At 45.2% G+C, this 23,539-nt stretch overlaps 1 pseudogene across 1 annotated transcript in view; it reads right to left on the bottom strand.

The window, feature by feature from the left end:
- Window positions 1–21,561, bottom strand: part of LOC311135400 (2-hydroxyacyl-CoA lyase 1-like) — a 105,625-nt pseudogene extending 84,064 nt beyond the window's left edge. Inside the window, exons 1-7 of the transcript in view lie at window positions 21,422–21,561; window positions 21,190–21,262; window positions 20,924–21,001; window positions 20,653–20,747; window positions 20,239–20,351; window positions 19,497–19,632; window positions 18,894–18,999 (exon numbers count right to left, since the gene is read on the bottom strand). The product of the transcript in view is annotated as a 2-hydroxyacyl-CoA lyase 1-like (transcript). The remainder of the gene's footprint in view (window positions 1–18,893; window positions 19,000–19,496; window positions 19,633–20,238; window positions 20,352–20,652; window positions 20,748–20,923; window positions 21,002–21,189; window positions 21,263–21,421) is intronic.
- Between the last annotated feature and the right edge of the window lie 1,978 nt (window positions 21,562–23,539).

Raw genomic sequence — 23,539 nt, 5'->3', positions numbered from 1 at the left:
CGTCACTGGCTGGAGGGGTCCACCATTCCATTTCTCGTTTGGACCGATCATAAGAACTTGGAGTACATCCGCACGGCCAAACGGTTGAACTCCAGGCAGTCCCGCTGGGCCCTGTTCTTCACCAGGTTTAATTTCACTCTGTCATACCGGCCTGGATCACGCAACACCAAGCCAGACGCCCTCTCCCGTCAATTCCAGAAGGATGACACCCCCTCCAAGGACCCTGTGTCGATTCTGCCAAGTCCCTGCATCGTAGCAGCTCTGACCTGGGCTGTTGAGGAACAGGTGCTGGAAGCTCTCCGTAACCAGCCAGGTCCCAGCACTTGCCCAGCTGACCGCCTTTTTGTCCCCGAAAACCTGAGGTCCCAGGTCGTTCAGTGGGGACATGACTCCCGCCTAGCTTGTCACCCTGGCTCCACCCGCACTTACAACCTGCTCGCCCAGAGGTTCTGGTGGCCCTCTCTGAGAAAGGATGTACGGGAATTCGTCCAAGCCTGCCCCATCTGCAACCAACACAAGTCGTCCTGCCAGCCCCCAGCCGGATTGCTGCAGCCCCTGCCTGTGCCCAGACGTCCCTGGTCTCACATCGCCCTTGACTTTGTCACGGGGCTGCCCCCTTCAAGTGGCATGACCGTCATTCTCACCATAGTTGACCGATTCAGCAAGATGGCACACTTCATTCCCCTCCCCAAGCTCCCAACCGCCAAGGAGACCGCCCAGGTGGTCCTGGAACACGTCTTCCGGATCCACGGACTGCCAAAGGATGTAGTTTCTGACCGTGGTCCACAATTCTCCTCCGCTTTTTGGAAGGAGTTCTGTCACCTGCTGGGAGCCACAGTCAGTCTGACTTCCGGATTCCATCCCCAATCCAATGGGCAGTCAGAGCGGGCAAATCAGGAGCTCGAGAAGGCACTGCGATGCATGACTTCACGCAACCCCCACTCCTGGTCGCAGCAATTGACATGGGTGGAGTACGCACACAATTCTCTGACCTGCTCTGCCATCGGTATGTCCCCTTTCCAATGTGTTTATGGATACCAGCCTCCTCTATTTGCCAGCCAGGAAGAGGAGGTTACTTGCCCATCTGCACTTGCTTTTGCCCGTCGATGTCGCCGCACCTGGTCACAAGCCCGAGCCACACTCCTCAGATCCGTTGCCAGCTACACTACCGGGGCCAACCGTCGGAGAATTCCTGCTCCCACCTACCATGTTGGTCAAAGGGTGTGGTTGTCATCGAAGAACCTGCCACTCAGGGTGGAGTCGCAGAAGCTGGCACCTCGGTTCATTGGCCCATTCCCTATCATAAGAGTGATTAGCCCAACTGCTGTCCGGCTCCAACTGCCTAATTCCCTGAGGGTGCACCCCACTTTCCATGTGTCTAAGATTAAGCCCATTCATGAGAGTCCGCTGGTCCCTGCTGCGCCTTGTCCTCCTCCTCCACGGCTCGTCGATGGTGGTCTGGTTTACACCGTCCGCCGCCTGCTTCGGTCCAGACGGAGGGGTAGGGGTCTCCAGTACCTCATTGACTGGGAGGGCTATGGACCTGAGGAAAGGACCTGGGTGCCAGCTAGTCGGATTGTGGATAGGACTCTCATCACCGCCTTCCACCAACGGCATCCTGATCAACCTGCAATCCGTAGGGGCCGCCCCAGAGGGGTCCCTAACCGTCCTGCCCGCTCGGCTTCCTGTCCTGTGCCTGATCCTGTCTCGGGACCTGTCCCATCTCCCGACCACGGCCCTCCGGCTTCCTCCGAGGATGAGGACGTTCACTCGGACCGTTCGGAGGAGTTCTAGCCCTCCTCCGGCTCCCCTCCTCCCGCCCGGCGTGGTGTTGCTCTTGGGACTTCTGGGGCCGTCCCTTGGGGGGGGGGTTCTGTCATGAGCCTCTCACTCCACCGGGTTACCACCTTAATTTTCTTCCACTCTGCTCACCACTCTCTCTACTCAGCCTAACTAGCTCCACCTGTCCCTGCTCTGCTCTGCTCTAATTACTCTGCCAGCTGCGCTGCATTACCCACTACCTCTCCCAGTATTTAAAGCCCTGTCTTTCAGCTCTCCTTTGTCAGATCGTCTGCAAAGCTCACACCCGGAACCTGTTTGCTCGCGCTTCTGGCTCACCCTGGTTTTGTGTTCCCGGACCTGCCTGATGTTTGGATACTCTTCTGCCCCAGGAGATCCAGACCTGCTTTTTGCCATAACGACTCCTGACTACTCTTCGATCCCGGTAACTCTGACCAGCCTTCTGCCTTGCTACTACGTATTTGGATTTCCCTTGAACTGTACTGCTGCCTTGTTTCATCCGCCCTGTTGTGTCTGTGTCTTCCCCCCCCCCAGGACTTCTGGACCACCCACCACCGGCTTCATAGGACGCATCGCTGCCACTGGGGGGGGGCACAGACCCAGCACATTGGACGGGATCCCTGTTACCCCTGGAGCCTTCACTCACTCCCTACTTCCCTTTTCCCTTAAGTTTTAATAAACTTTCTGGTGTGACGCAATTGTGGTCCTCTGGTCGTCTGTCTGAATCGTGACACAACATTGTAGTTACTCCACAATACTAACCTAATTGACAGAGTATGCACTCACTAACTGTAAGTCGCTCTAGATAAGAGCGTCTGCTAAATGACTAAAATGTAAATGTAAAAGAAGGAAACCTGTACATGCATTGTGTTTGCAATAAGGCACTAAAGTAAAACTGCAAATAATGTGGCAAAGAAATTAACTTTATGTCCTGAATACAAAGTGTAATGTTTGGGGCAAATCCAACACAACATATCACTGAGTACCACTCTTCATATTTCCAAGCATGGTGGTGGCTGCATCATGTTATGGGTATGCATGTCATTGTCAAGGACTAGAGACTTTTTTAGGATAAAAAGAAACGGAATAGAGCTAAGTACAGTCAGAATCCTAGAGGAAAACCTGGTTCAGTCTGCTTTCCAACAGACACTGGGAGACAAATTCCCTCTTCAGCAGGACATTAACCTAAAACACAAGGCCAAATATTCACTGTAGTTGCTTACCAAGATGACATTGAATGTTCCTGAGTGGCTTAGTTACAGTTTTGACTTAATTCGGCTTGAAAACTTATGGCAAAAAAAAAAAATGTTGGTCTATATAATGTATATTGCATATATTTTACAATCCAGTTGTGCAAAGCTCTTGGAGACTTACCCAGAAAGATACAGCTTTAATCGACTCAGGGGTGTGAATACTTATATAAATGAGATATTTCTGTATTTCATTTCCAATACATTTGCAAAAATTTCAAAAACGTGTTTTCACTTTGTCATTATGGGGTATTGTAGGTAGCTGCGTGAGAGAAAATATTATAATTGAATCCTTTTTGAATTCAGGCTGTAAGAAAACAACATGTGGAATAAGTTAAGGGGTATGAATACTTTCTGAATGCACTGTATATCTGCAAGAAAATGATAAATATGTGAATGTTTGAAAGGGGGTCATATAATCATTGGCTTATTTATATTTTTACAGACAATATTAAGTGAATTCTGTCTGAAATAGTCATGCTATAATGGGCATAGTTTCTCAGACCAAATTTCCATTCTGGCTGAAACAAAGCAATCTGATCATGCTCCAGTCAAATACAGCTATAGGGAATGCCTATACATTGTCCAATCTCCTTCCACACATTGATTTCATTCTTTGCATCTTTATTCAGAAACAAACAAACTTGAAATTAAGTGCTGTTTCAGTGTCTTGTTGCAGGTTGTGCAATGTTCAAAAGTGTGTGTGATATTAGCATTAACTTGTGTGTGTGGTGTCAAGTGTGGATGGTCCTATGTATGCAAATAGCCGAGATTGGATATTTCAGCACCATGGACAGCAGCGACATTGGGCTAGCGAGATCTGTAATTCAGCAACACATGACACTGGATAGCGGCTGTCTCAGGTGAACTTGGCATTGGGAAAATCCCATCTAATAGGAAACGAGGCATAGGAGGCAAAAAGACTGAAGGAGAAGACTCCCACAGGAACTCTATGCTTAACTGTTCTGCCACATTCATTTCAAATGTTACATTTTTCGATTTGTAAATAAAAGGGAACACATCTGCAAATAATGTAAATTGACTTTTCTAACTACACTGTACAGCTTTAGTGTGTCTGTGTGTCATAGGTACAACTGCAAGCAATTTGCTTCTCAAATCCTTCTCAAATGTCTGTTTAATGTGAGAAACTAAATTAAAAACAACCGTTAGACTAATACAATGCGTACTGTCACAAATTATTACTATTCCCAACAAGACAACGAAGTGATGGTCTTTACCCACCATGGAGACTTATAAAGGCTACTTCCCCCCCACCAAAAGTTCCCACGCAGAGCGATGTTGTTTACTACATCATTATGCATATGTAGCGTGGTTCGTTCTGCGTTGTGTACTTTTAATTAGGACACTGCCACAACTGGAATTCTGATGGTTGGATAATTTTTATTCGACCTGCACACGAAGAGACAAAAAAATGATGTTAGCCCTTGGTGCAGCCACAGCTCTCGGGCACCTTGCTAGTTGAAGGTCAGGCAAAAGAGAACAGGTGTTGCATGCACACATTCAGTGCCTAACAACACACTATACAATACAAGTAAAATGATATACAACATAATTCTGACAAAATAAAAGACATACCTGTACACGAAGAGACAACACACAATAGGTTAGCCCTTGGTGCAGCCACAGCTCTCGGGCACCTGCGTGAGCACATAGAAACTCACTCAAACACTGACCCAAATACTCCCGAGTTACAATAGGTACCCAAATTAGCGAGCTTGGTGAACGTTGTTAACATAAATCTTTATATTGTCCACATTGTAACAAAACCTATAGTTGCGTAACAGCACTTTGTGTAACTTTACCACAGTTTTATATTGACAAATTACGGCGCCAAGGACAACATACCTTGCTAGTTGAAGGACAGGCAAAAGAGAACAATAAGAGGGTACATAAATACAGATAACCCGCGATGGACCAAACCAAAATATACAAAACTTTTACAATTAGGTGTATTTACAATATAGATATATAAAAATGTTTGTACACCAAAAAATTACATTAGCTATGCATCTGTAATTGAATAAAAACCACATTGAATTATTATTATTATTATTATTATTATTATTATTATTATTATTAACTTATTAACATCCCCTCTTGATCTGGCCTAGTTGAACTGTCCTTGTGTGCAACTTGGTGCATAATCTAGGGGAACAACATCACACTACTACATTCACCCCTACTGTTTTACACTAGATTATAAACACAAAACAAAACACATTACCTCGAAGGTAACAAAGCAAAGAAAGAAAAAAAACATTTCACACCCACAGGGCGACAGAGTAACCCAGTGTAGTCCCTTAATTCTAGACCCACAAATGGTTGATCAGCTGGAAAGCTATCCCGTGAAGGATTAGGAAAAATAAGAGGTAGCTAATCCCTTATTCAACCCTATACATAAAATGCCAAATACATTTTATGCTGATGAACTACACACAAAGTTACATGAATTGTCAAAAATATTATACAAACCCACAAATCACTCTAAGACCCACTTAGATTACCACATATACACAACAACAAAAAAGGTAGGCAATATCCTACCGTCACTGAGAAACCAAGAATTGTTTCATTTCCTGTGTAGACATAGTTTGGATTAGCCTATTCACTGGATTAATAAATCTACCTAGTCTAGTCCGAACACCCTCACCCAAAAACCTAGCAGGAATGTCACGGACAGCACCAACCGTGCTCAAAGGTCTAACCTCAGGTTGGGGAGTACTACAGATCAGCATATCCGGAGCCAGCACACTTTCAATTTCCGACTCAACACTAGTAGTGTCAGACGACTGATCAGAATCCTGGTAGATTGTCACAGACCAGACTGACAAAGCATCTTCAATCAAGTTAACAACATCAGGCACAGCACCATCCCAGCTGAGTGGAGTTTCACTATCAGAATTCTTGTAGGCTTTGGGGATCTCAGCCCCGAAACCTGAAGGATCTGGAGAAGGTCTGTATGGAGGAGCGGGCCAAAATCCCTGCTGCAGTGTGTGCAAACCTGGTCAAGACCTACAGGAAACGTATGATCTCTGTAATTGCAAACAAAGGTTTCTGTACCAAATAATAAGTTCTCCTTTTCTGATGTATCAAATACTTATGTCATGCAATAAAATGCAAATTAATTACTTAAAAATCATACAATGTGATTTTCTGGATTTTTGTTTTACATTCCGTCTCTCACAGTTGAAGTGTACGTATGATAAAATTTACAGACCTCTACATGCTTTGTAAGTAGGAAAACCTGCAAAATCAGCAGTGTATCAAATACTTGTTCTCCCCACCGTATGTACTGGATATCATTTTTATTTTACATTTTTAGTCATTTAGCAGACGCTCTTATCCAGAGCGACTTACAGTTAGTGAGTGCATACATCATTATGAGTGCATACATCACTCTTCCTACCCTTGCCTCTCCTAGGCTTCTTCTGACCTGTAGTTAGCTGAAACAATGGCCTAGCAACCAGGGAACAATTCTCAATGTAGTGCTGATAGTATACTACCATACCAAGGAAAGCACCCATTTTGATAGGAGACGGTGTGACACCATCAGCTTCACTCTCAGCTTCACTCTCAGTCACATTCAAAATGGTTTGAACTTTAGCAGGGTCAGTGGCTACACCCTCCTGAGAAATGATGTGGCCCAAAAACTTTACAGACCTCCTCAGAAACTTGCACTTAGACGGAGACAGTTTAAGGTTGTGCTCCTGCAACCGCTGAAAAACCATCTCAAGTCTCTGCAGACTCTCTTCCTCCGTCTTAGCAAAAACCATCAGATCATCCAAGTAACAAAGGAGACTTAGAACGTTTTGGTCACCAAAGATGGTCAGCATCATTCTCATAAAAGTAGCCGGGCTGTTGCAGAGGCCCTGAGGTAACCGATTGTACTCATGCAGACCTAAAGGGGAGGAAAAGGCAGTGTATTTCTTGTCCTCTTCATGCAGGGGCACGTTGTAATACCCTGACGTCAAATCCATTGTGCTGAAGAAGGCATTACCTCCCAGCGCGGCCAGTACATCAGCCTGATGAGGCAGGGGATGAGCATCCTTTACTGTGCGGGCATTTAACCACCTGAAGTCAGTACATAGGCGCAAGTCCCCATTCTTTTTCCACAACAGCACCAATGGTAAGGCATACTCGCTGCTGGATTTTCTGACGATTTCCTTTTCCTCCATATCATCCAGTGTTTCCCAGAGTTTTTGGTAATGAGCTGGAGACAGCCTACGATAAGGTCATCGAAATGGGCGGTCATCAGTCAGCCGTATGTGATGGCAGAACTCCTTTGCCTCGCCACAATCTAGGCTATGTCTAGAGAACACTGTGTCATACTTCCCAATTAAGTTGACAAGTTTATCTTTCCAGAACTGTGAAACTGGACACTCCTCAACAGACAGGCCTGGAATTCCAAGATTCCTCAGTGTACTGTTGCCATTATCTACACTGCCACCAACTGAACTCTTAGCTGTCAGACTGCCATGTGATCTGTCACATTGAGCCTTTGCCACATTCTGATGAGCTGCTTGCTGCTTGACATCATTAAAATACTCCAATGCAATGCAAGGGTACACATCCGCCACTTTAGCATTTCGTCTCAGGGTAACTGGCGATGTTGTTGGATTCACAATCTTCACAGGGAGCCATCCATCCCCCCACAGAGGCGTAACTACTCTCCCCACTAGTATGTGTCGATTCACACAGCGAGACGTGCTGGGCTCGACAACAACAGTACTGCCCACAGAGAGTTTTGTCTTTGGGGGTAGGCTGCCCCACACCAGATGCTCACGCATGGGTTGGAGCGTTACTGCTCTCTTCAACTTAATGGTGCCCACTTTATCTGGGATGGAGTCTCCTCTCCATCTCTCCAGATTTGACATCACACTGGCTAGAGGAACCTGGTGTACCCGCCACCCGAAAGTAGCTGTCATTTGATTTGAACTGTCTAATCAGAGACTTCAACACATTAGTGCCCACAATGAATTCATCAACCTGCCCATCAACAATAAGCACTGGGACTACATAACAGAAGCCATAAAGTTGAATTTTTAAGTCACACATGCCCACTGGGCTAGTTTGTTCCCACCACAACCCACCAGGATGATGTCTGAAGGAGCTAGAAAGTTCCCCTCTACCACTCCTACCTCCCTCAACCGAGGTACAATATCTGCGCGCAGAGTAGTAGCCATGAACCCACTATCTAACATCCCCTTCAGCTCAACTTTATCCTGTACAGCACAGTGGTGTAAAACAAACTGTCATTCTGAGTAATTCTCATTGTGTTCTGAAAAATGACTGTGTTGTTCTTGGGTACTGACTCACAAAAGTAAGAATAAACAGATTGGATATCATCATCAGTGGAGGAAAAATAAGAATGCCCCACATTACCCTCCTCAGAACGGAGGCTTTCTAGTTTTCCTGAAACCTGCCAGTCTGTCCACATCCAGGGTTCTGTCGCTGCCCAGGCTCACTACAGTTAAAGCTCATGTGGCCCGGAGAAAAGCACTTGACGCACATCTGGTGCATCTGACAGTGAGCTTTGGTCCAGTGATTAGTGCTTCCACAGTCAGCGCACTCATGCTGACATTTGTGGAACTGTTTACGGGGCCCTCTACATTTAACATGTTTAAGTCATTTAGCAGACGCTCTTATCCAGAGCGACTTACAGTTAGTGCATACGTTACTTTTTTTTTTTTTCATACTGTGGTGTCCAAGACAGCGTTGCTAATTATGCTGTGATGATAAGAAGTCCGCTTACACTGTTCTTTGATTATAAAGATTTATTGTATCAAAGTTCACAGTATTAATTTACAGATATCTGCAGTTATATCTGGAGAGAAACGGCCAATCTGTTGATCCAATATGTTGTCTCTCTCCCAGTCCATTGTTTAAGACACGGTATTTATATCCTATGTGACATAGTATGGCGTGATTTTAATAAACCAATCCCCGGCTTTCACATATCTCCAAATGTCCTCTATTCCAAGAAACCTATGTAGCAATGCTTTTCCAAATGCTTCAGCAAAGCAGAGTAAAGTTCATCTATTACACAATTTGCAAACATCAGCAAAATCAATAGACCTTCAGACACTACAATACCCCCCGTGGGAATCGAACCCACAACCCTGGCGTTGCAAACACCATGCTCTACGAACTGAGCCGGCCATTCCCTCCACTACCCTAGGCGACGCTGGTCCAATTGTGCGCTGCCCCATGGGTCTCCAGGTCTCGGCCGGCTACGACAGAGCCTGCATTCGAACCAGGATCTCTAGTGGCACAGCTAGCACTGCGATGTAGTGCCTTAGACCACTGCGCCACTCACAGACTGAGTATTGCTGACCAGAGCCTTCTCTAACAAAGTTAAAACTTTCTTTAATGTCCCACCCTCAGATACAGATGGTGCCTGGTCTGGTTCACGGCCACATTGAGAAAAAGATGACACATTAGGTCTTTTCACAGGACCCACTCCCTCCTGAGGGCAGTCAAAAACAGCAGCAACCTGCTGAGATAGTTGTGTTCTGCATGCTTTACGTTCCCTTAACACTTCATCCAACCGATCCTGTACCTCACTGGCTGTCCAGTCACGAATGGGTTTGCTCTTGAACACTTGGGCCAACTCTTTATCAGGACAGTTGCGTACAAACATGACTGCCAACTCTGAGCACTGATTGGGTAAGATCCTGCCCTCGCTCACAAGGTACTGTTCGGCTGCCTCTTCAGCTTTGTTAAGCCTAATCCAGAAATCTATTGGACCCTCATTAGCATATGGTTTGATTGAATAGAAATCAGCTAATGGCATACCTGAGCAGACAGTATCCCCAAAGTGTTGCTTGAAAACACTGAACAACGCCTTAACATCTGTGACAACAAGGTTGTTACGCTTCCAGACTTTGGTCACATCCCGTGCCCTCCCCATGAGCCTAGACATCACCTCCCCAACATTCCAAGACCCAGTGTAACCCCTCTTCTCTAGGTAGACTTCCATTAACTCCTCCCACTCCAGGACAGAGTACTTATCTGAGCCATCACCCCTAAAAAGAGGTGGAGCACTAACATCTGACTTCACAACCAGATTCAGCTTGGACGCATCAATAAAGGTTGACCCACACTGCTCAGGCAGGGGAAACTGCTGGGGTTGGTGAGGGGGACGGGCAGGAGAAAGACTTGAAACCCCAGGCTGCAGTAAACTCGCTCTGATAGATTCTCCTATCTCTGAACCAATCTGCTTAATAAGGTCACTAAGCTGACTCGGAGGCGTCCCATTATCACCGAGTACTGTGGATGATGGTACATCAAAAGACAGAGGTGGGATACCCTGGTCAGGTGGAACAAACAGCCTACCCCTCCCAGTGCTTGCAAACTCAGGACTAGCAAACGCTCTACTCCCAGGAGCTGACTGTACAATTGGTGTAAATGGAAGGACACCCATCCCTCTACCCACACTAAAATCCCCAGCATAACACGTCTTATGGATTTGAGAATCTTCCATGGCTCAACAGAGCACTAAAATACAATGTAATTTAGTGCATTCAAATAACCCCCAAAATAAATGCAATAAACAAATTCATCCAAAACATACAAATAAGCACGAATACCTGTATCTAATGAATATGCTACATTCACTTTCACTGTTTACAGTATATATTCACTTACAGTAAGCCATCAACAAATTCACATGCGCAGGTCGTGCACCTCATCCACATGCACAGCTCCGTCGGTAGGCTACGTACTGCAACTAGGCTACGTACTGCAACTAGGCTACGTCCTGCAACTAGGCAAGGTACTGCAACTAGGATACGTACTGCAACTAGGCTACGTACTGCAACTAGGCTACATACTGCAACTAGGCTACGTACTGCAACTAGGCTACATACTGAAACTAGGCTACGTACTGCAACTAGGCTACGTACTGCAACTAGACTACATCCTGCAACAAGGCTACATCCTGCAACTAGCCTATACTGCAACTAGGCTACATACTGCAACTAGGCTACATACTGCAACTAGCCTATACTGCAACTAGGCTACGTACAGCAACTAGACTAATCCTGCAACAAGGCTACATCCTGCAACTAGCCTATACTGCAACTAGGCTACATACTGCAACTAGGCTTCATACTGCAACTAGCCTATACTGCAACTAGGCTACGTACTGCAACTAGACTACGTACTGCAACTAGACTACATCCTGCAACAAGGCTACATCCTGCAACTAGCCTATACTGCAACTAGGCTACATACTGCAACTAGGCTACATACTGCAACTAGCCTATACTGCAACTAGGCTACGTACAGCAACTAGGCTACGTACTACAACTAGGCTACTTCCTGCAACTAGGCTACTTCCTGCAACTAGGCTACTTCCTGCAACTAGGCTACTTCCTGCAACTAGGCTACATCCTGCAACTAGGCTACATCCAACAACTAGGCTACATCCAACAACTAGGCTACATCCAACAACTAGGCTACATTCAACAACTAGGCTACATACTGCAACTAGGCTACATACTGCAACTAGGCTACGTATTGCAACTAGGCTACGTATTGCAACTAGGCTACGTACTGCAACTAGGCTACGTACTGCAACTAGGCTACGTACTGCAACTAGGCTACATCCAACAACTAGGCTACATACTGCAACTAGGCTACATACTGCAACTAGGCTACATACTGCAACTAGGCTACATACTGCAACTAGGCTACATACTGCAACTAGGCTACGTACTGCAACTAGGCTACGTACTGCAACTAGGCTACGTACTGCAACTAGGCTACGTACTGCAACTACACTACGTACTGCAACTAGACTACATCCTGTAACTAGGCTACATCCTGCAACTAGGCTACATCCTGCAACTAGGCTACATCCTGCAACTAGGCTACATCCTGCAACTAGCCTATACTGCAACTAGGCTACATACTGCAACTAGGCTACATACTGCAACTAGCCTATACTGCAACTAGGCTACGTACAGCAACTAGGCTACGTACTACAACTAGGCTACTTCCTGCAACTCGGCTACTTCCTGCAACTCGGCTACTTCCTGCAACTCGGCTACATCCTGCACCTAGGCTACATCCTGCAACTAGGCTACATCCTGCAACTAGGCTACATCCTGCAACTAGGCTACATCCTGCAACTAGGCTACATCCTGCAACTAGGCTACGTACTGCAACTAGGCTACGTACTGCAACTAGGATACATCCTGCAACTAGGCTACATCCTGCAACTAGGCTACATCCAACAACTAGGCAACATACTGCAACTAGGCTACATACTGCAACTAGGCTACATACTGCAACTAGGCAACATACTGCAACTAGGCTACATACTGCAACTAGGCTACGTACTGCAACTAGGCTACGTACTGCAACTAGGCTACGTACTGCAACTAGGCTACGTACAGCAACTAGGCTACGTACTGCAACTAGGCTACGTACTGCAACTACACTACGTATTGCAACTAGACTACATCCTGTAACTAGGCTACATCCTGCAACTAGGCTACATCCTGCAACTAGGCTACATCCTGCAACTAGGCTACATACATCAACTAGGCTACTTCCTGCAACTAGGCTACTTCCTGCAACTAGGCTACATCCTGCAACTAGGCTACATCCTGCAACTAGGCTTCATCCTGCACCTAGGCTACATCCTGCAACTAGGCTACATCCTGCAACTAGGCTACATCCTGCAACTAGGCTACATCCTGCAACTAGGCTACATCCTGCAACTAGGCTACGTACAGCAACTAGGCTACATACAGCAACTAGGCTACATACAGCAACTAGGCTACATACAACAACTAGGCTACATACAGCAACTAGGCTACATACAACAACTAGGCTACATATTGCAACTAGGCTACATACTGCAACTAGGCTACATACTGCAACTAGGCTACGTACTGCAACTAGGCTACGTACTGCAACTAGGCTACGTACTGCAACTAGACTACATCCTGTAACTAGGCTACATCCTGCAACTAGGCTACAAACTGCAACTAGGCTACATACTGCAACTAGGCTACATACTGCAACTAGGCTACATACTGCAACTAGGCTACATACTGCAACTAGGCTACATACTGCAACTAGGATACATACTGCAACTAGGCTACGTACTGCAACTAGGCTACGTACTGAAACTAGGCTATGTACTGCAACTAGACTACATCCTGTAACTAGACTACATCCTGTAACTAGGCTACATCCTGCAACTAGGCTACATCCTGCAACTAGGCTACATCCTGCAACTACCCTATACTGCAACTAGGCTACATACTGCAACTAGGCTACATACTGCAACTAGCCTATACTGCAACTAGGCTACGTACAGCAACTAGGCTACGTACTACAACTAGGCTACTTCCTGCAACTCGGCTACTTCCTGCAACTCGGCTACTTCCTGCAACTTGGCTACATCCTGCACCTAGGCTACATCCTGCAACTAGGCTACATCCTGCAACGGGCTACATCCTGCAACTAGGCTACATCCTGCAACTAGGCTACATCCTGCAACTAGGCTACATCCAGCAACTAGGCTACATCCAGCAACTAGGCTACATCCTGCAACTAGGCTACATCCTGCAACTAGGCTACGTACTGCAACTAGGCTACGTACTGCAACTAGGCTACGTACTGCAACTAGGCTACGTACTGCAACTAGGCTACGTACTGCAACTAGGATACGTACTGCAACTAGGATACATCCTGCAACTAGGCTACATCCTGCAACTAGGCTACATCCTGCAACTAGGCAACATACTGCAACTAGGCTACATACTGCAACTAGGCTACATACTGCAACTAGGCAACATACTGCAACTAGGCTACATACTGCAACTAGGCTACGTACTGCAACTAGGCTACGTACTGCAACTAGGCTACGTACAGCAACTAGGCTACGTACTGCAACTAGGCTACGTACTGCAACTACACTACGTATTGCAACTAGACTACATCCTGTAACTAGGCTACATCATGCAACTAGGCTACATCCTGCAACTAGGCTACATCCTGCAACTAGGCTACATACTGCAACTAGGCTACATACATCAACTAGGCTACTTCCTGCAACTAGGCTACTTCCTGCAACTAGGCTACTTCCTGCAACTAGGCTACATCCTGCACCTAGGCTACATCCTGCACCTAGGCTTCATCCAGCACCTAGGCTACATACTGCAACTAGGCTACATCCTGCAACTAGGCTACATCCTGCAACTAGGCTACATCCTGCAACTAGGCTACATACTGCAACTAGGCTACATCCTGCAACTAGGCTACATCCTGCAACTAGGCTACATCCTGCAACTAGGCTACATCCTGCAACTAGGCTACATACTGCAACTAGGCTACATCCTGCAACAAGGCTACATCCTGCAACTAGGCTACATCCAACAACTAGGCTACGTACAGCAACTAGGCTACGTACAGCAACTAGGCTACGTACTGTAACTAGGCTACATCCTGCAACTAGGCTACGTACAGCAACTAGGCTACGTACAGCAACTAGGCTACGTACTGTAACTAGGCTACATACAGCAACTAGGCTACATACTGCGACTAGGCTACATACTGCAACTAGGCTACATACAACAACTAGGCTACATACTGCAACTAGGCTACATACTGCAACTAGGCTACATACTGCAACTAGGCTACGTACTGCAACTAGGCTACGTACTGCAACTAGGCTACGTACTGCAACTAGACTACATCCTGTAACTAGGCTACATCCTGCAACTAGGCTACATACTGCAACTAGGCTACATACTGCAACTAGGCTACATACTGCAACTAGGCTACATACTGCAACTAGGCTACATACTGCAACTAGGCTACATACTGCAACTAGGCTACGTACTGCAACTAGGCTACGTACTGCAACTAGGCTACGTACTGCAACTAGGCTACGTACTGCAACTAGGCTACGTACTGCAACTAGACTACATCCTGTAACTAGGCTACATCCTGCAACTAGCCTATACTGCAACTAGGCTACATACTGCAACTAGGCTACATACTGCAACTAGGCTACATACTGTAACTAGGCTACATACTGTTACTAGGCTACATCCTGCAACTAGGCTACATCCTGCAACTAGGCTACATACTGCAACTAGGCTACGTACTGCAACTAGGCTACGTACTGCAACTAGGCTACGTACTGTATCTAGGCTACATCCTGCAACTAGGCTACATCCTGCAACTAGGCTACATCCTGCAACTAGGCTACATACTGCAACTAGGCTACATACTGTAACTAGGCTACATCCTGCAACTAGGCTACATCCTGCAACTAGGCTACATCCTGCAACTAGGCTACATCCTGCAACTAGGCTACGTACTGCAACTAGGCTACGTACTGCAACTAGGCTACGTACTGCAACTAGGCTACGTACTGCAACTAGGCTACGTACTGCAACTAGGCTACGTACTGCAACTAGGCTACATCCTGCAACTAGGCTACATACAGCAACTAGGCTACATACAGCAACTAGGCTACATACAGCAACTAGGCTACATACTGTAACTAGGCCATCTAGTCAGCCTGTCAGGCAGCACTACATTGAGAAATAATTTAGTCAGCCTGTCAGGCAGCACTACATTGAGAAGTAATTTAGTCAGCCTGTCAGGCAGCACTACATTGAGAAATAATTTAGTCAGCCTGTCAGGCAGCACTACATTGAGAAATAATTTAGTCAGCCTGTCAGGCAGCACTACATTGAGAAGTAATTTAGTCAGCCTGTCAGGCAGCACTACATTGAGAAGTAATTTAGTCAGCCTGTCAGGCAGCACTACATTGAGAAGTAATTTAGTCAGCCTGTCAGGCAGCACTACATTGAGAAGTCATCCAGTCAGCGTGGCAGGCAGCACTACATTGAGAAGTCATCCAGTCAGCCTGTCAGGCAGCACTACATTGAGAAGTCTTCTCAGGCAGAACTATCAACAGATCCCAACTCATTCATTCTTGTCTTCAGGGCAAAGGCACAGGATACTTGGCGGATTTGACCTTTGATCTCTGTGTGAGGCGGCATGCCTTGTCTGTGTCGAGGAAGGTAGTTGTTCAACATGGTGCGCCCGATGTCCATGGTGTTGGCCCCCTCACTCACGATGACACAGTCGTGGGGCAGCAGCTGGGAGATGTGGTGGAACACTTGGTAGTAGTTCATGGGTGTTGTCGACTGTAGAGCTAACTCCTGGAGAGAGAAACACAATCAAATCAGGAGTGGTAGGTACCCAAACAGCAAAGTTGTTGGACCTGACCGGACGGGATCATACATGCCTATGACAAGACTCAGAATACATCTGTACCATAATGTCTTCTACCTGTTGGATTTAAGAGCAATATTACATCTGTACCATAATGTATTCTACCTGTTGGATTTAAGTGCAATACTACATCTGTACCATAATGTATTCTACCTGTTGGATTTAAGTCAAGTTATTTCACAGATAACAAAGAGTCAGTAATACAGACACACAGGCAGAATCTAACATGCTTAGGTCACAGATCACAGGTCACAGACGGACACACCAACACACCTTTGTCACCTTTGTCATAGCAACCATATTCTCTTTCAACGTGGTCCACCATTCTGTATCAGCTGGATACCTTCAGCCATCTTTATGAACGTCCTCCAGGAGCTGAACGTAAAGATGAGGAGTAGAAACTAAACAAACTGAATCAAGTACAGATGTAGGATCTTAATTTGATCACCTTGTTGCAGGAGAACTTTCCTGCAATGCAGGACATTTAAAACGTGTAGTGTATTTGAGGTTTAAAAAGGCTTCTGAAGTTTGTACTCTTAGAAATGTCAGACATCATTTTCCCTATCAACCCTTACATAAATGTCCATTCATTATAATCCATATAATAACTCACATTGCTGTGCTGCAGGACAATCAATGCTTGTTTCTTTAAAAAAGAATATGCAGATATAGGGCAGATATTAGATGCCTGTGTTGTGTTACCTGCTTGACAATAGCACTGATTTCCCCCAGGACTGAGTTGTGTTACCTGCTTGACAATAGTATTGATGTCCCCCAAGACTGAGTTGTGTTACCTGCTTGACAATAGTATTGATGTCCCCCAGGACTGAGTTGTGTTACAGGCTTGACAATAGTAATGATGTCCCACAGGAGAGCAGCAGCAGGTTGCACGTTGTTCCCCATCTCCTCAGCACACAGATCAACCTTGACATTGACCTTGACATAAATAACGTATGTTGAACGTTACTACAACATACCAGCAACGACACGACAGGAAGAGCGCCGTGCGTGACACATGTAACAGCAGCTGGAGGAGTGGCCAAACCTCAAGCTAAACACAACAGAAATAACCAGGCACCACCACATAATGCTAAGGCTGACACACACACGTTCCCTTTTATAAACCGGGTGACTCGAGCCCTGAATGCTGATTGTCTGAAAGCTGTGGTATATCTGACCGTATAACATGGGTCACGTTGAGGGAGGAGGTCAGAGACCTGGCCGTGTGGTGCCAGGATAACAACCTCTCCCTCAACGTGACCAAGACAAAGGAGATGATTGTGGACTACAGGAAAAAAAAGAGGACTGAGCACGCCCCCATTCTCATCGACAGGGCTGTAGTGGAACAGGTTGAGAGCTTCAAGTTCCTTGGTGTCCACATCACCAACGAACTATCATGGTCCAAATACACCTGTGTTGGCCTCCGACCGCAAGGCACTACAGAGGGTAGTGCTTACGGCCCAGTACATCACTGGGGCCAAGTTTCCTGCCATCCAGGACCTCTATACCAGGCGGTGTCAGAGGAAGGCAAAGACTCCAGCCACCCTAGTCATAGACTGTTCTCTCTGCTACCGCACGGCAAGCGGTACCGGAGTGCCAAGTCGAGGTCCAAAAGACTTCTCAACAGCTTCTACCCCCAAGCCTTAAGACTCGTGAACAGCTAATAATGGCTACCCGGACTATTTGCACTCCCCCCCACCCCATCCTTTTATGCTGCTGCTACTCTGTTAATTATTTATGCATAGTCACTTTAACTCTACCCACGTGTACATATTATTTCAACTACCTCAACTAGCCGGTGCCCCTGCACATTGACTCTGCACCGGTACCCCCCTGTATATATAGCCTCCCTAATGTTATTTTATTTTACTTCTGCTCTTTTTTTCTCTCAACACTTTTTTTGTTGTTGTTTTATTTGTACTTTTTTGTTAAAAATAAATGCACTGTTGGTTAAGGGCTGTAAGTAAGCATTTCACTGTAATGTCTGCAGCTGTTGTATTTCGGCGCATGTGGCCAATAAAATTTGATTTGATTTGATTTGAAATGTATTTTGACTGTTCGAATTACGTTGGTAACCAGTTTATAATAGCAATAAGGCACCTCTGGGGTTTGTGGTATAGGGCCAATATACCACGGCTAAGGGCTGTATCGAGGCACTCCGCTTTGCATCGTGCTTAAGAACAGCCCCTAGACGTGGTATATTGGCCATATACCACACCCCCTCGGGCCTTATTGCTTAAATATAGATGTACTGTACAGCATTAAGACAGCCATGACATTATTTGGAGAGACCACAAAGACTTATAGAGAAGCTATATAATTGATAGACTAAATCCAATAGACTGAGTCAAATACCTTTATACCTGGTTACAATGAAATGTAGTTCACTATGAAATGACCTGTGACTAGGGTTGCAAAGTTACAGTTACTTTCCCAAAATTCCCAGAAATCCCTGTTGGAAGATTCCAAAAATCATAACGGAATAAGCAGAAAATCTGGAATCCAAAAAAAATAAGGAAAAAAAAGAAACCCTACTGGTGACCTTTGACCTAGATGGATGACCTTTACTTGGGTGTCAAACCTGGGGGGAAGGCCAAAGTGCAGGATCCAGTTGAGTCTGGCACCAAGTAGGACCACAACATCAGACTGGAGCAGAGCTCTGCAGTCCCCACCAAGACCATAGAACCAGGAGGATAGGAAGAGGAGGAGGAGGATAGCTGGTAGAGCACGGCGCTTGTAACGCCAAGGTAGTGGGTTCGATCCCCGGGACCACCCATACACAAAAAAAAAATGTATGCACGCACGACTGTAAGTCGCTTTGGATAAAAGCGTCTGCTAAATGGCATATTATTATTATTATTATTATTATTATTATTATTATTATTAGGAAGAGAGGAGGAGGAGGATAGGAAGAGAGGAGGAGGAGAGCAGGGACAAAACAAAATGTAATGAAAAGAGGCTAGTTATAGGAGTAGTGTAGTTGTTTGATTGACACCAGTTTACATTGACATGACCTGGCCAGGAGAGACTAGTTATAGATAGGGATTTCAGGAGTTTCCTGGTCCGTTCAAATGGTCAGGGAAATTCTTGGTCCTACTTATACAGTCAATGGTCTGTACATGAATATGATGCCAGCTGAGAGAAGGAGAGGCTGACCTGGAGCGGGCAGCAGCAACACAGTTGGGGTGATCGTCAGGCAGCACCCCTTTACCCATGGGGGTGGGCAGGAAGGGCAGGTCACACCCCTCCACCAGCTCCTTCAGAGCCCCCTCTGCTCTTCAATGGACTGCACCTGCAGAGGGACACAGACAGAGGGCACTGCCACACGGATTTCAACAGACTGGCCTTCACAACTGGGATGCATTCAGCTGAGCAAAACGTTGTGCAACGTTCAGATAGAAATATAGCATGTAGAACGAACGTGCCTCTCGGACAGGTAGAATGAGAAATCATGTCAACAACATTTGTCGACTGAACGTGGCCCAGTTTTCAACTGAACCGTGGTACAGTGCTATATGTGTTACAGTGCGTCTCAGCTGGCTATTGATCTCTCTTGGACAGACGCACGTAACATAACTGGAAGTAGCGTCTGTCAACAGACTGGGATGTGACAACTTTGTTCCGGTACGCTGATTTTTCACCACTAATCATTTGGACAAATCCCGATTTCGCAGGTGCTCGCATCTTTTCAATTTCAGAACGGGAGGGGACATTTGGCCCATAAACTTGCCGGAACCTTGCAGAGAGTTTCCGTTTAGGGGGGTGGAGAGTTCGCAAGTGGCGTTAGTATCTTTCTCTTAGCATCTCCCCAGACCTTATCCAAGTATCTGACGCAATTATGCAAGATTTTAGTTCTGTTTCCCCCAGATTATCTGGCTATTAAAAAAGCAATGCCTACCTTTGCCAATGATGAGTAAAGGCCGTTTGGCTCCTTTCAGGACCGCCAGTGCTTCTGTGATCGCCATATGGTCAGCCATACTCACAGGAGGAGGTGGACTACAGGGCACCTCTCTGACAAAGGAAATAATAAATAATAGGTCAAACATTAAACATGTTACCTAGCAACTTTATTGCATATGTAAATAAACCATGAAGGTCTATCGAGGCTTATTGCTATTCTCTGATGAGAATATTTTGATATAGTGCTATATTTTCTAAGTAATTTAATTTCTGGTTCACTTCAGACGTTAAAAAGGTATAACAAGATAAAATAAAAATGACTACAGTGATGTGAATTCAGAGGTATACATATTCAACAGTAACACATTAGTAGACATTTTTAAATGGATGAAAGACAGTGATGGCCACTAACCTGGCTCTGCTCCTGTCCAATTTAGCATTGACCATGTCCCCAAATATGTCTACGTATACAGCACCTGGACGTCCATACATGCTAGTGCGTGCTGCCTTAGACAGACAAAACACCCTTCCATTCAGATCAATTAAGGCTGTGCTGTGCTCTTATGAAGCAGTTAAGGTACCTTGCTAAGCTGGAAAATTAGAGGTCAGAAAACAGACAATTGCAGGTGATACCAAATGATATGAAGAGGACTACACAGAGGGAGTCAGAGTAGACTGTATACCTTCTCTACCACTGAGGAGATCATATCCAGACTGCTAGACCTAGCAGAGAACTTACTGTACAATCTGCATGCCTTCACCTGACAGAGAAAGAGGACCACAAATAACACATGATTTCCTTTTTCAGCAATTCAACTGCTAGGGCCAGTTTCCCAGACAGAGATTCTCTATTGAGTTTGCTTTTTAGGCCATGACTAGGCTTAATCTGTGTCCTGGGAAACAACCCCCTAATGTTCAAAAGTCAGAAATATCATGGTTGAATCGGTACCTGTGGAAACTCTTGAAACGCCCCAGTGGTCTCTTGGTTTTGATCGGAGGAGCCTCCAATAACAATCACAGGCCTACAGAGAGAGAGGTATCACACAATGACATCAACTGACAATCTGAGATAGTTTGGAGTCCTCAGATCATTTTTTGCAGTGTGCGGATAGCATCCCTTCTTTTGAAAGGACCACTGAACATGAGTAGTAGGGTCTTCTGTTTGTGGAGTTCTAGCATACCAGCAGTTCATGTTAGCGTTGGCCATTCCACCAAGTGCATGGATGAGTCCCGGTCCAGACACAACCAGACACGCACCTGGACTGGAGAGGAACAGACAGACAGAGGGACAGACAGGAAGACAGGCAGACAGACACACAAAGGATCAGACAGACAGGCAGACATAATTAGCAATGCAAAAAAGCTATGAAACTGACCCTCACACACTACACGCTCCTGTAGTCTATGTACGGGTAGTTAATATCACATGATTTGGGGAGAGCTGGTTTAGTAATAAAAAGGTGGCTTATTCCTGAGGATTGAGCTGCCATAGCTACTTCAATGACTGGAACACCAACTATTCCAAACATATATTCTACATTCTGTAGAGAGTTACATGTAGATACAGTATATTTACCTTTTTTTTTTTTACATTTTTAGTCATTTAGCATTTTCATACTGAATTGTATATGAATTGTTACAATGTAGTTTAGATTTTCTTTGCATTGACACACACATTGGCATGCATCAACAAGGGTGTTAACATATACTATTCCACATAAACATCTAAATGTTTTTCTACAACAATATTAATAGTTAGCTATACCAGTGCAATGACCTATGGCACACTTTCACAACTCGTAGTGCTACATTCTCACTGCCAAGGACATGATCAGCGACTAATATATTATTAGTAACACGGTTACACAGTAGAACACTGTTTTATATATATTGCACACACTTCACCTGAGCTTTTAGTGCCTCTGCAATGAGCTGAGCCCCAGTCACATCTTCCATTATTATTGTCGAGAAATCTGTTCAAAGTGCAAACGCGGTTAGCAATGATTTCTTGGACTTGTTGTTCAGTAGCTTATAAATCTTGTTTAGATCTCTTGCAAATCATTAGCTTTTGTCTGCTTTCCAGCATGCATTACATGAGTAGCTTTTTCTTCTTCAGTGGGGTTTATAGGCAGTTGGCATCCAACGTTATGGTGCATTACTGCCCCCTATTGTACAGAAGTGTGGACATGAGCCGTGCAATAGCAGTCATGAATATTTAATAAACTAGTAGCATTTTTCTATTTTATTGCAAGAAATACATAATAAGCCCTCATTATGTGTTTATAACTGCACTTAACTTAACACTTAACTCAATTAAGTCATTATGAGTGTATGACAGTATGAAAAAAAAATGTATGCACTCACTAACTGTAAGTCGCTCTGGATAAGAGCTTCTGCTAAATGACTAAAATGTAAAATGTAAATGACTTGAGTGTATGCATTATAGATATAGGCTTCATAGAAAGTGTTACAAATGTTCTCCTGTCATCTTATAGGAGATCCATTCATGGATTTAGTTATGGCTTGAGAATGTGACTGGTCTACAGAGTTCTCCTTTATGTCTGTCTTTATATGTGACAACAACTTTTCTGTATTATGTGTATTTCCACAATCAATAATCATAAACGGTACTTCACTATGAATACTTTTGACTATGTGGTTTGAAGTACTTTACCGTTATCTTGCACATACATGAAGACTACTATAGACAGAAATCAATGCAGTATTGTTTTATTAAATAAAGGCTCTGATTAAAATATCATATTAATAAAATCAGGCATTTGGCTAATTCTTCTTCCCAGAAGCTCCTCTGAATGGTTTGGAGATGGCTCTGGAGAGAGCGTGTAACACCCTGACTATGAGTGGGCGTTTACGGGACTGGGACTCCTGGGGAGCAGGGGCTGGTGTGGTTGTCAGGTCCTCTTTGGGTGGGGAAGTGGATGGAAACTCTGGAACCTCACACTCAGCATCTGTCATAAGAACATTTCATAATCAGAAAATGAATGTGTGTGTTTGTGTCTGTCCGTCTGCCAGTCTGCCAGTCTGCCAGTCTGCCTGTCTGCCTGTCTGTCTGTCTGCCTGTTTGCCTGTCTTTCTGTCTGCCTGTCTGTCTGTCTGCCTGTCCGTCTGCCTGTCAGTCTGCCTGTCTGTCTGCATGTCTGTCCGTCGGTCTGCCTGTATCTGTTGTCACTGTTTTAACAAGCTTGTCATAGGGTGATACATCAATATGACATTATCGATGCTTATCACTTACCCTGTGAAATATGAGTCTCTCTGAGACGTTTGGTAGGCAGCGCATC

The sequence above is a fragment of the Coregonus lavaretus genome (genome assembly GCF_964263955.1).
Source record: "Coregonus lavaretus genome assembly, chromosome: 9".
Classification (NCBI taxonomy): Eukaryota; Metazoa; Chordata; class Actinopteri; order Salmoniformes; family Salmonidae; genus Coregonus; species Coregonus lavaretus.
This window is presented reverse-complemented; position numbering and strand designations above follow the sequence as displayed.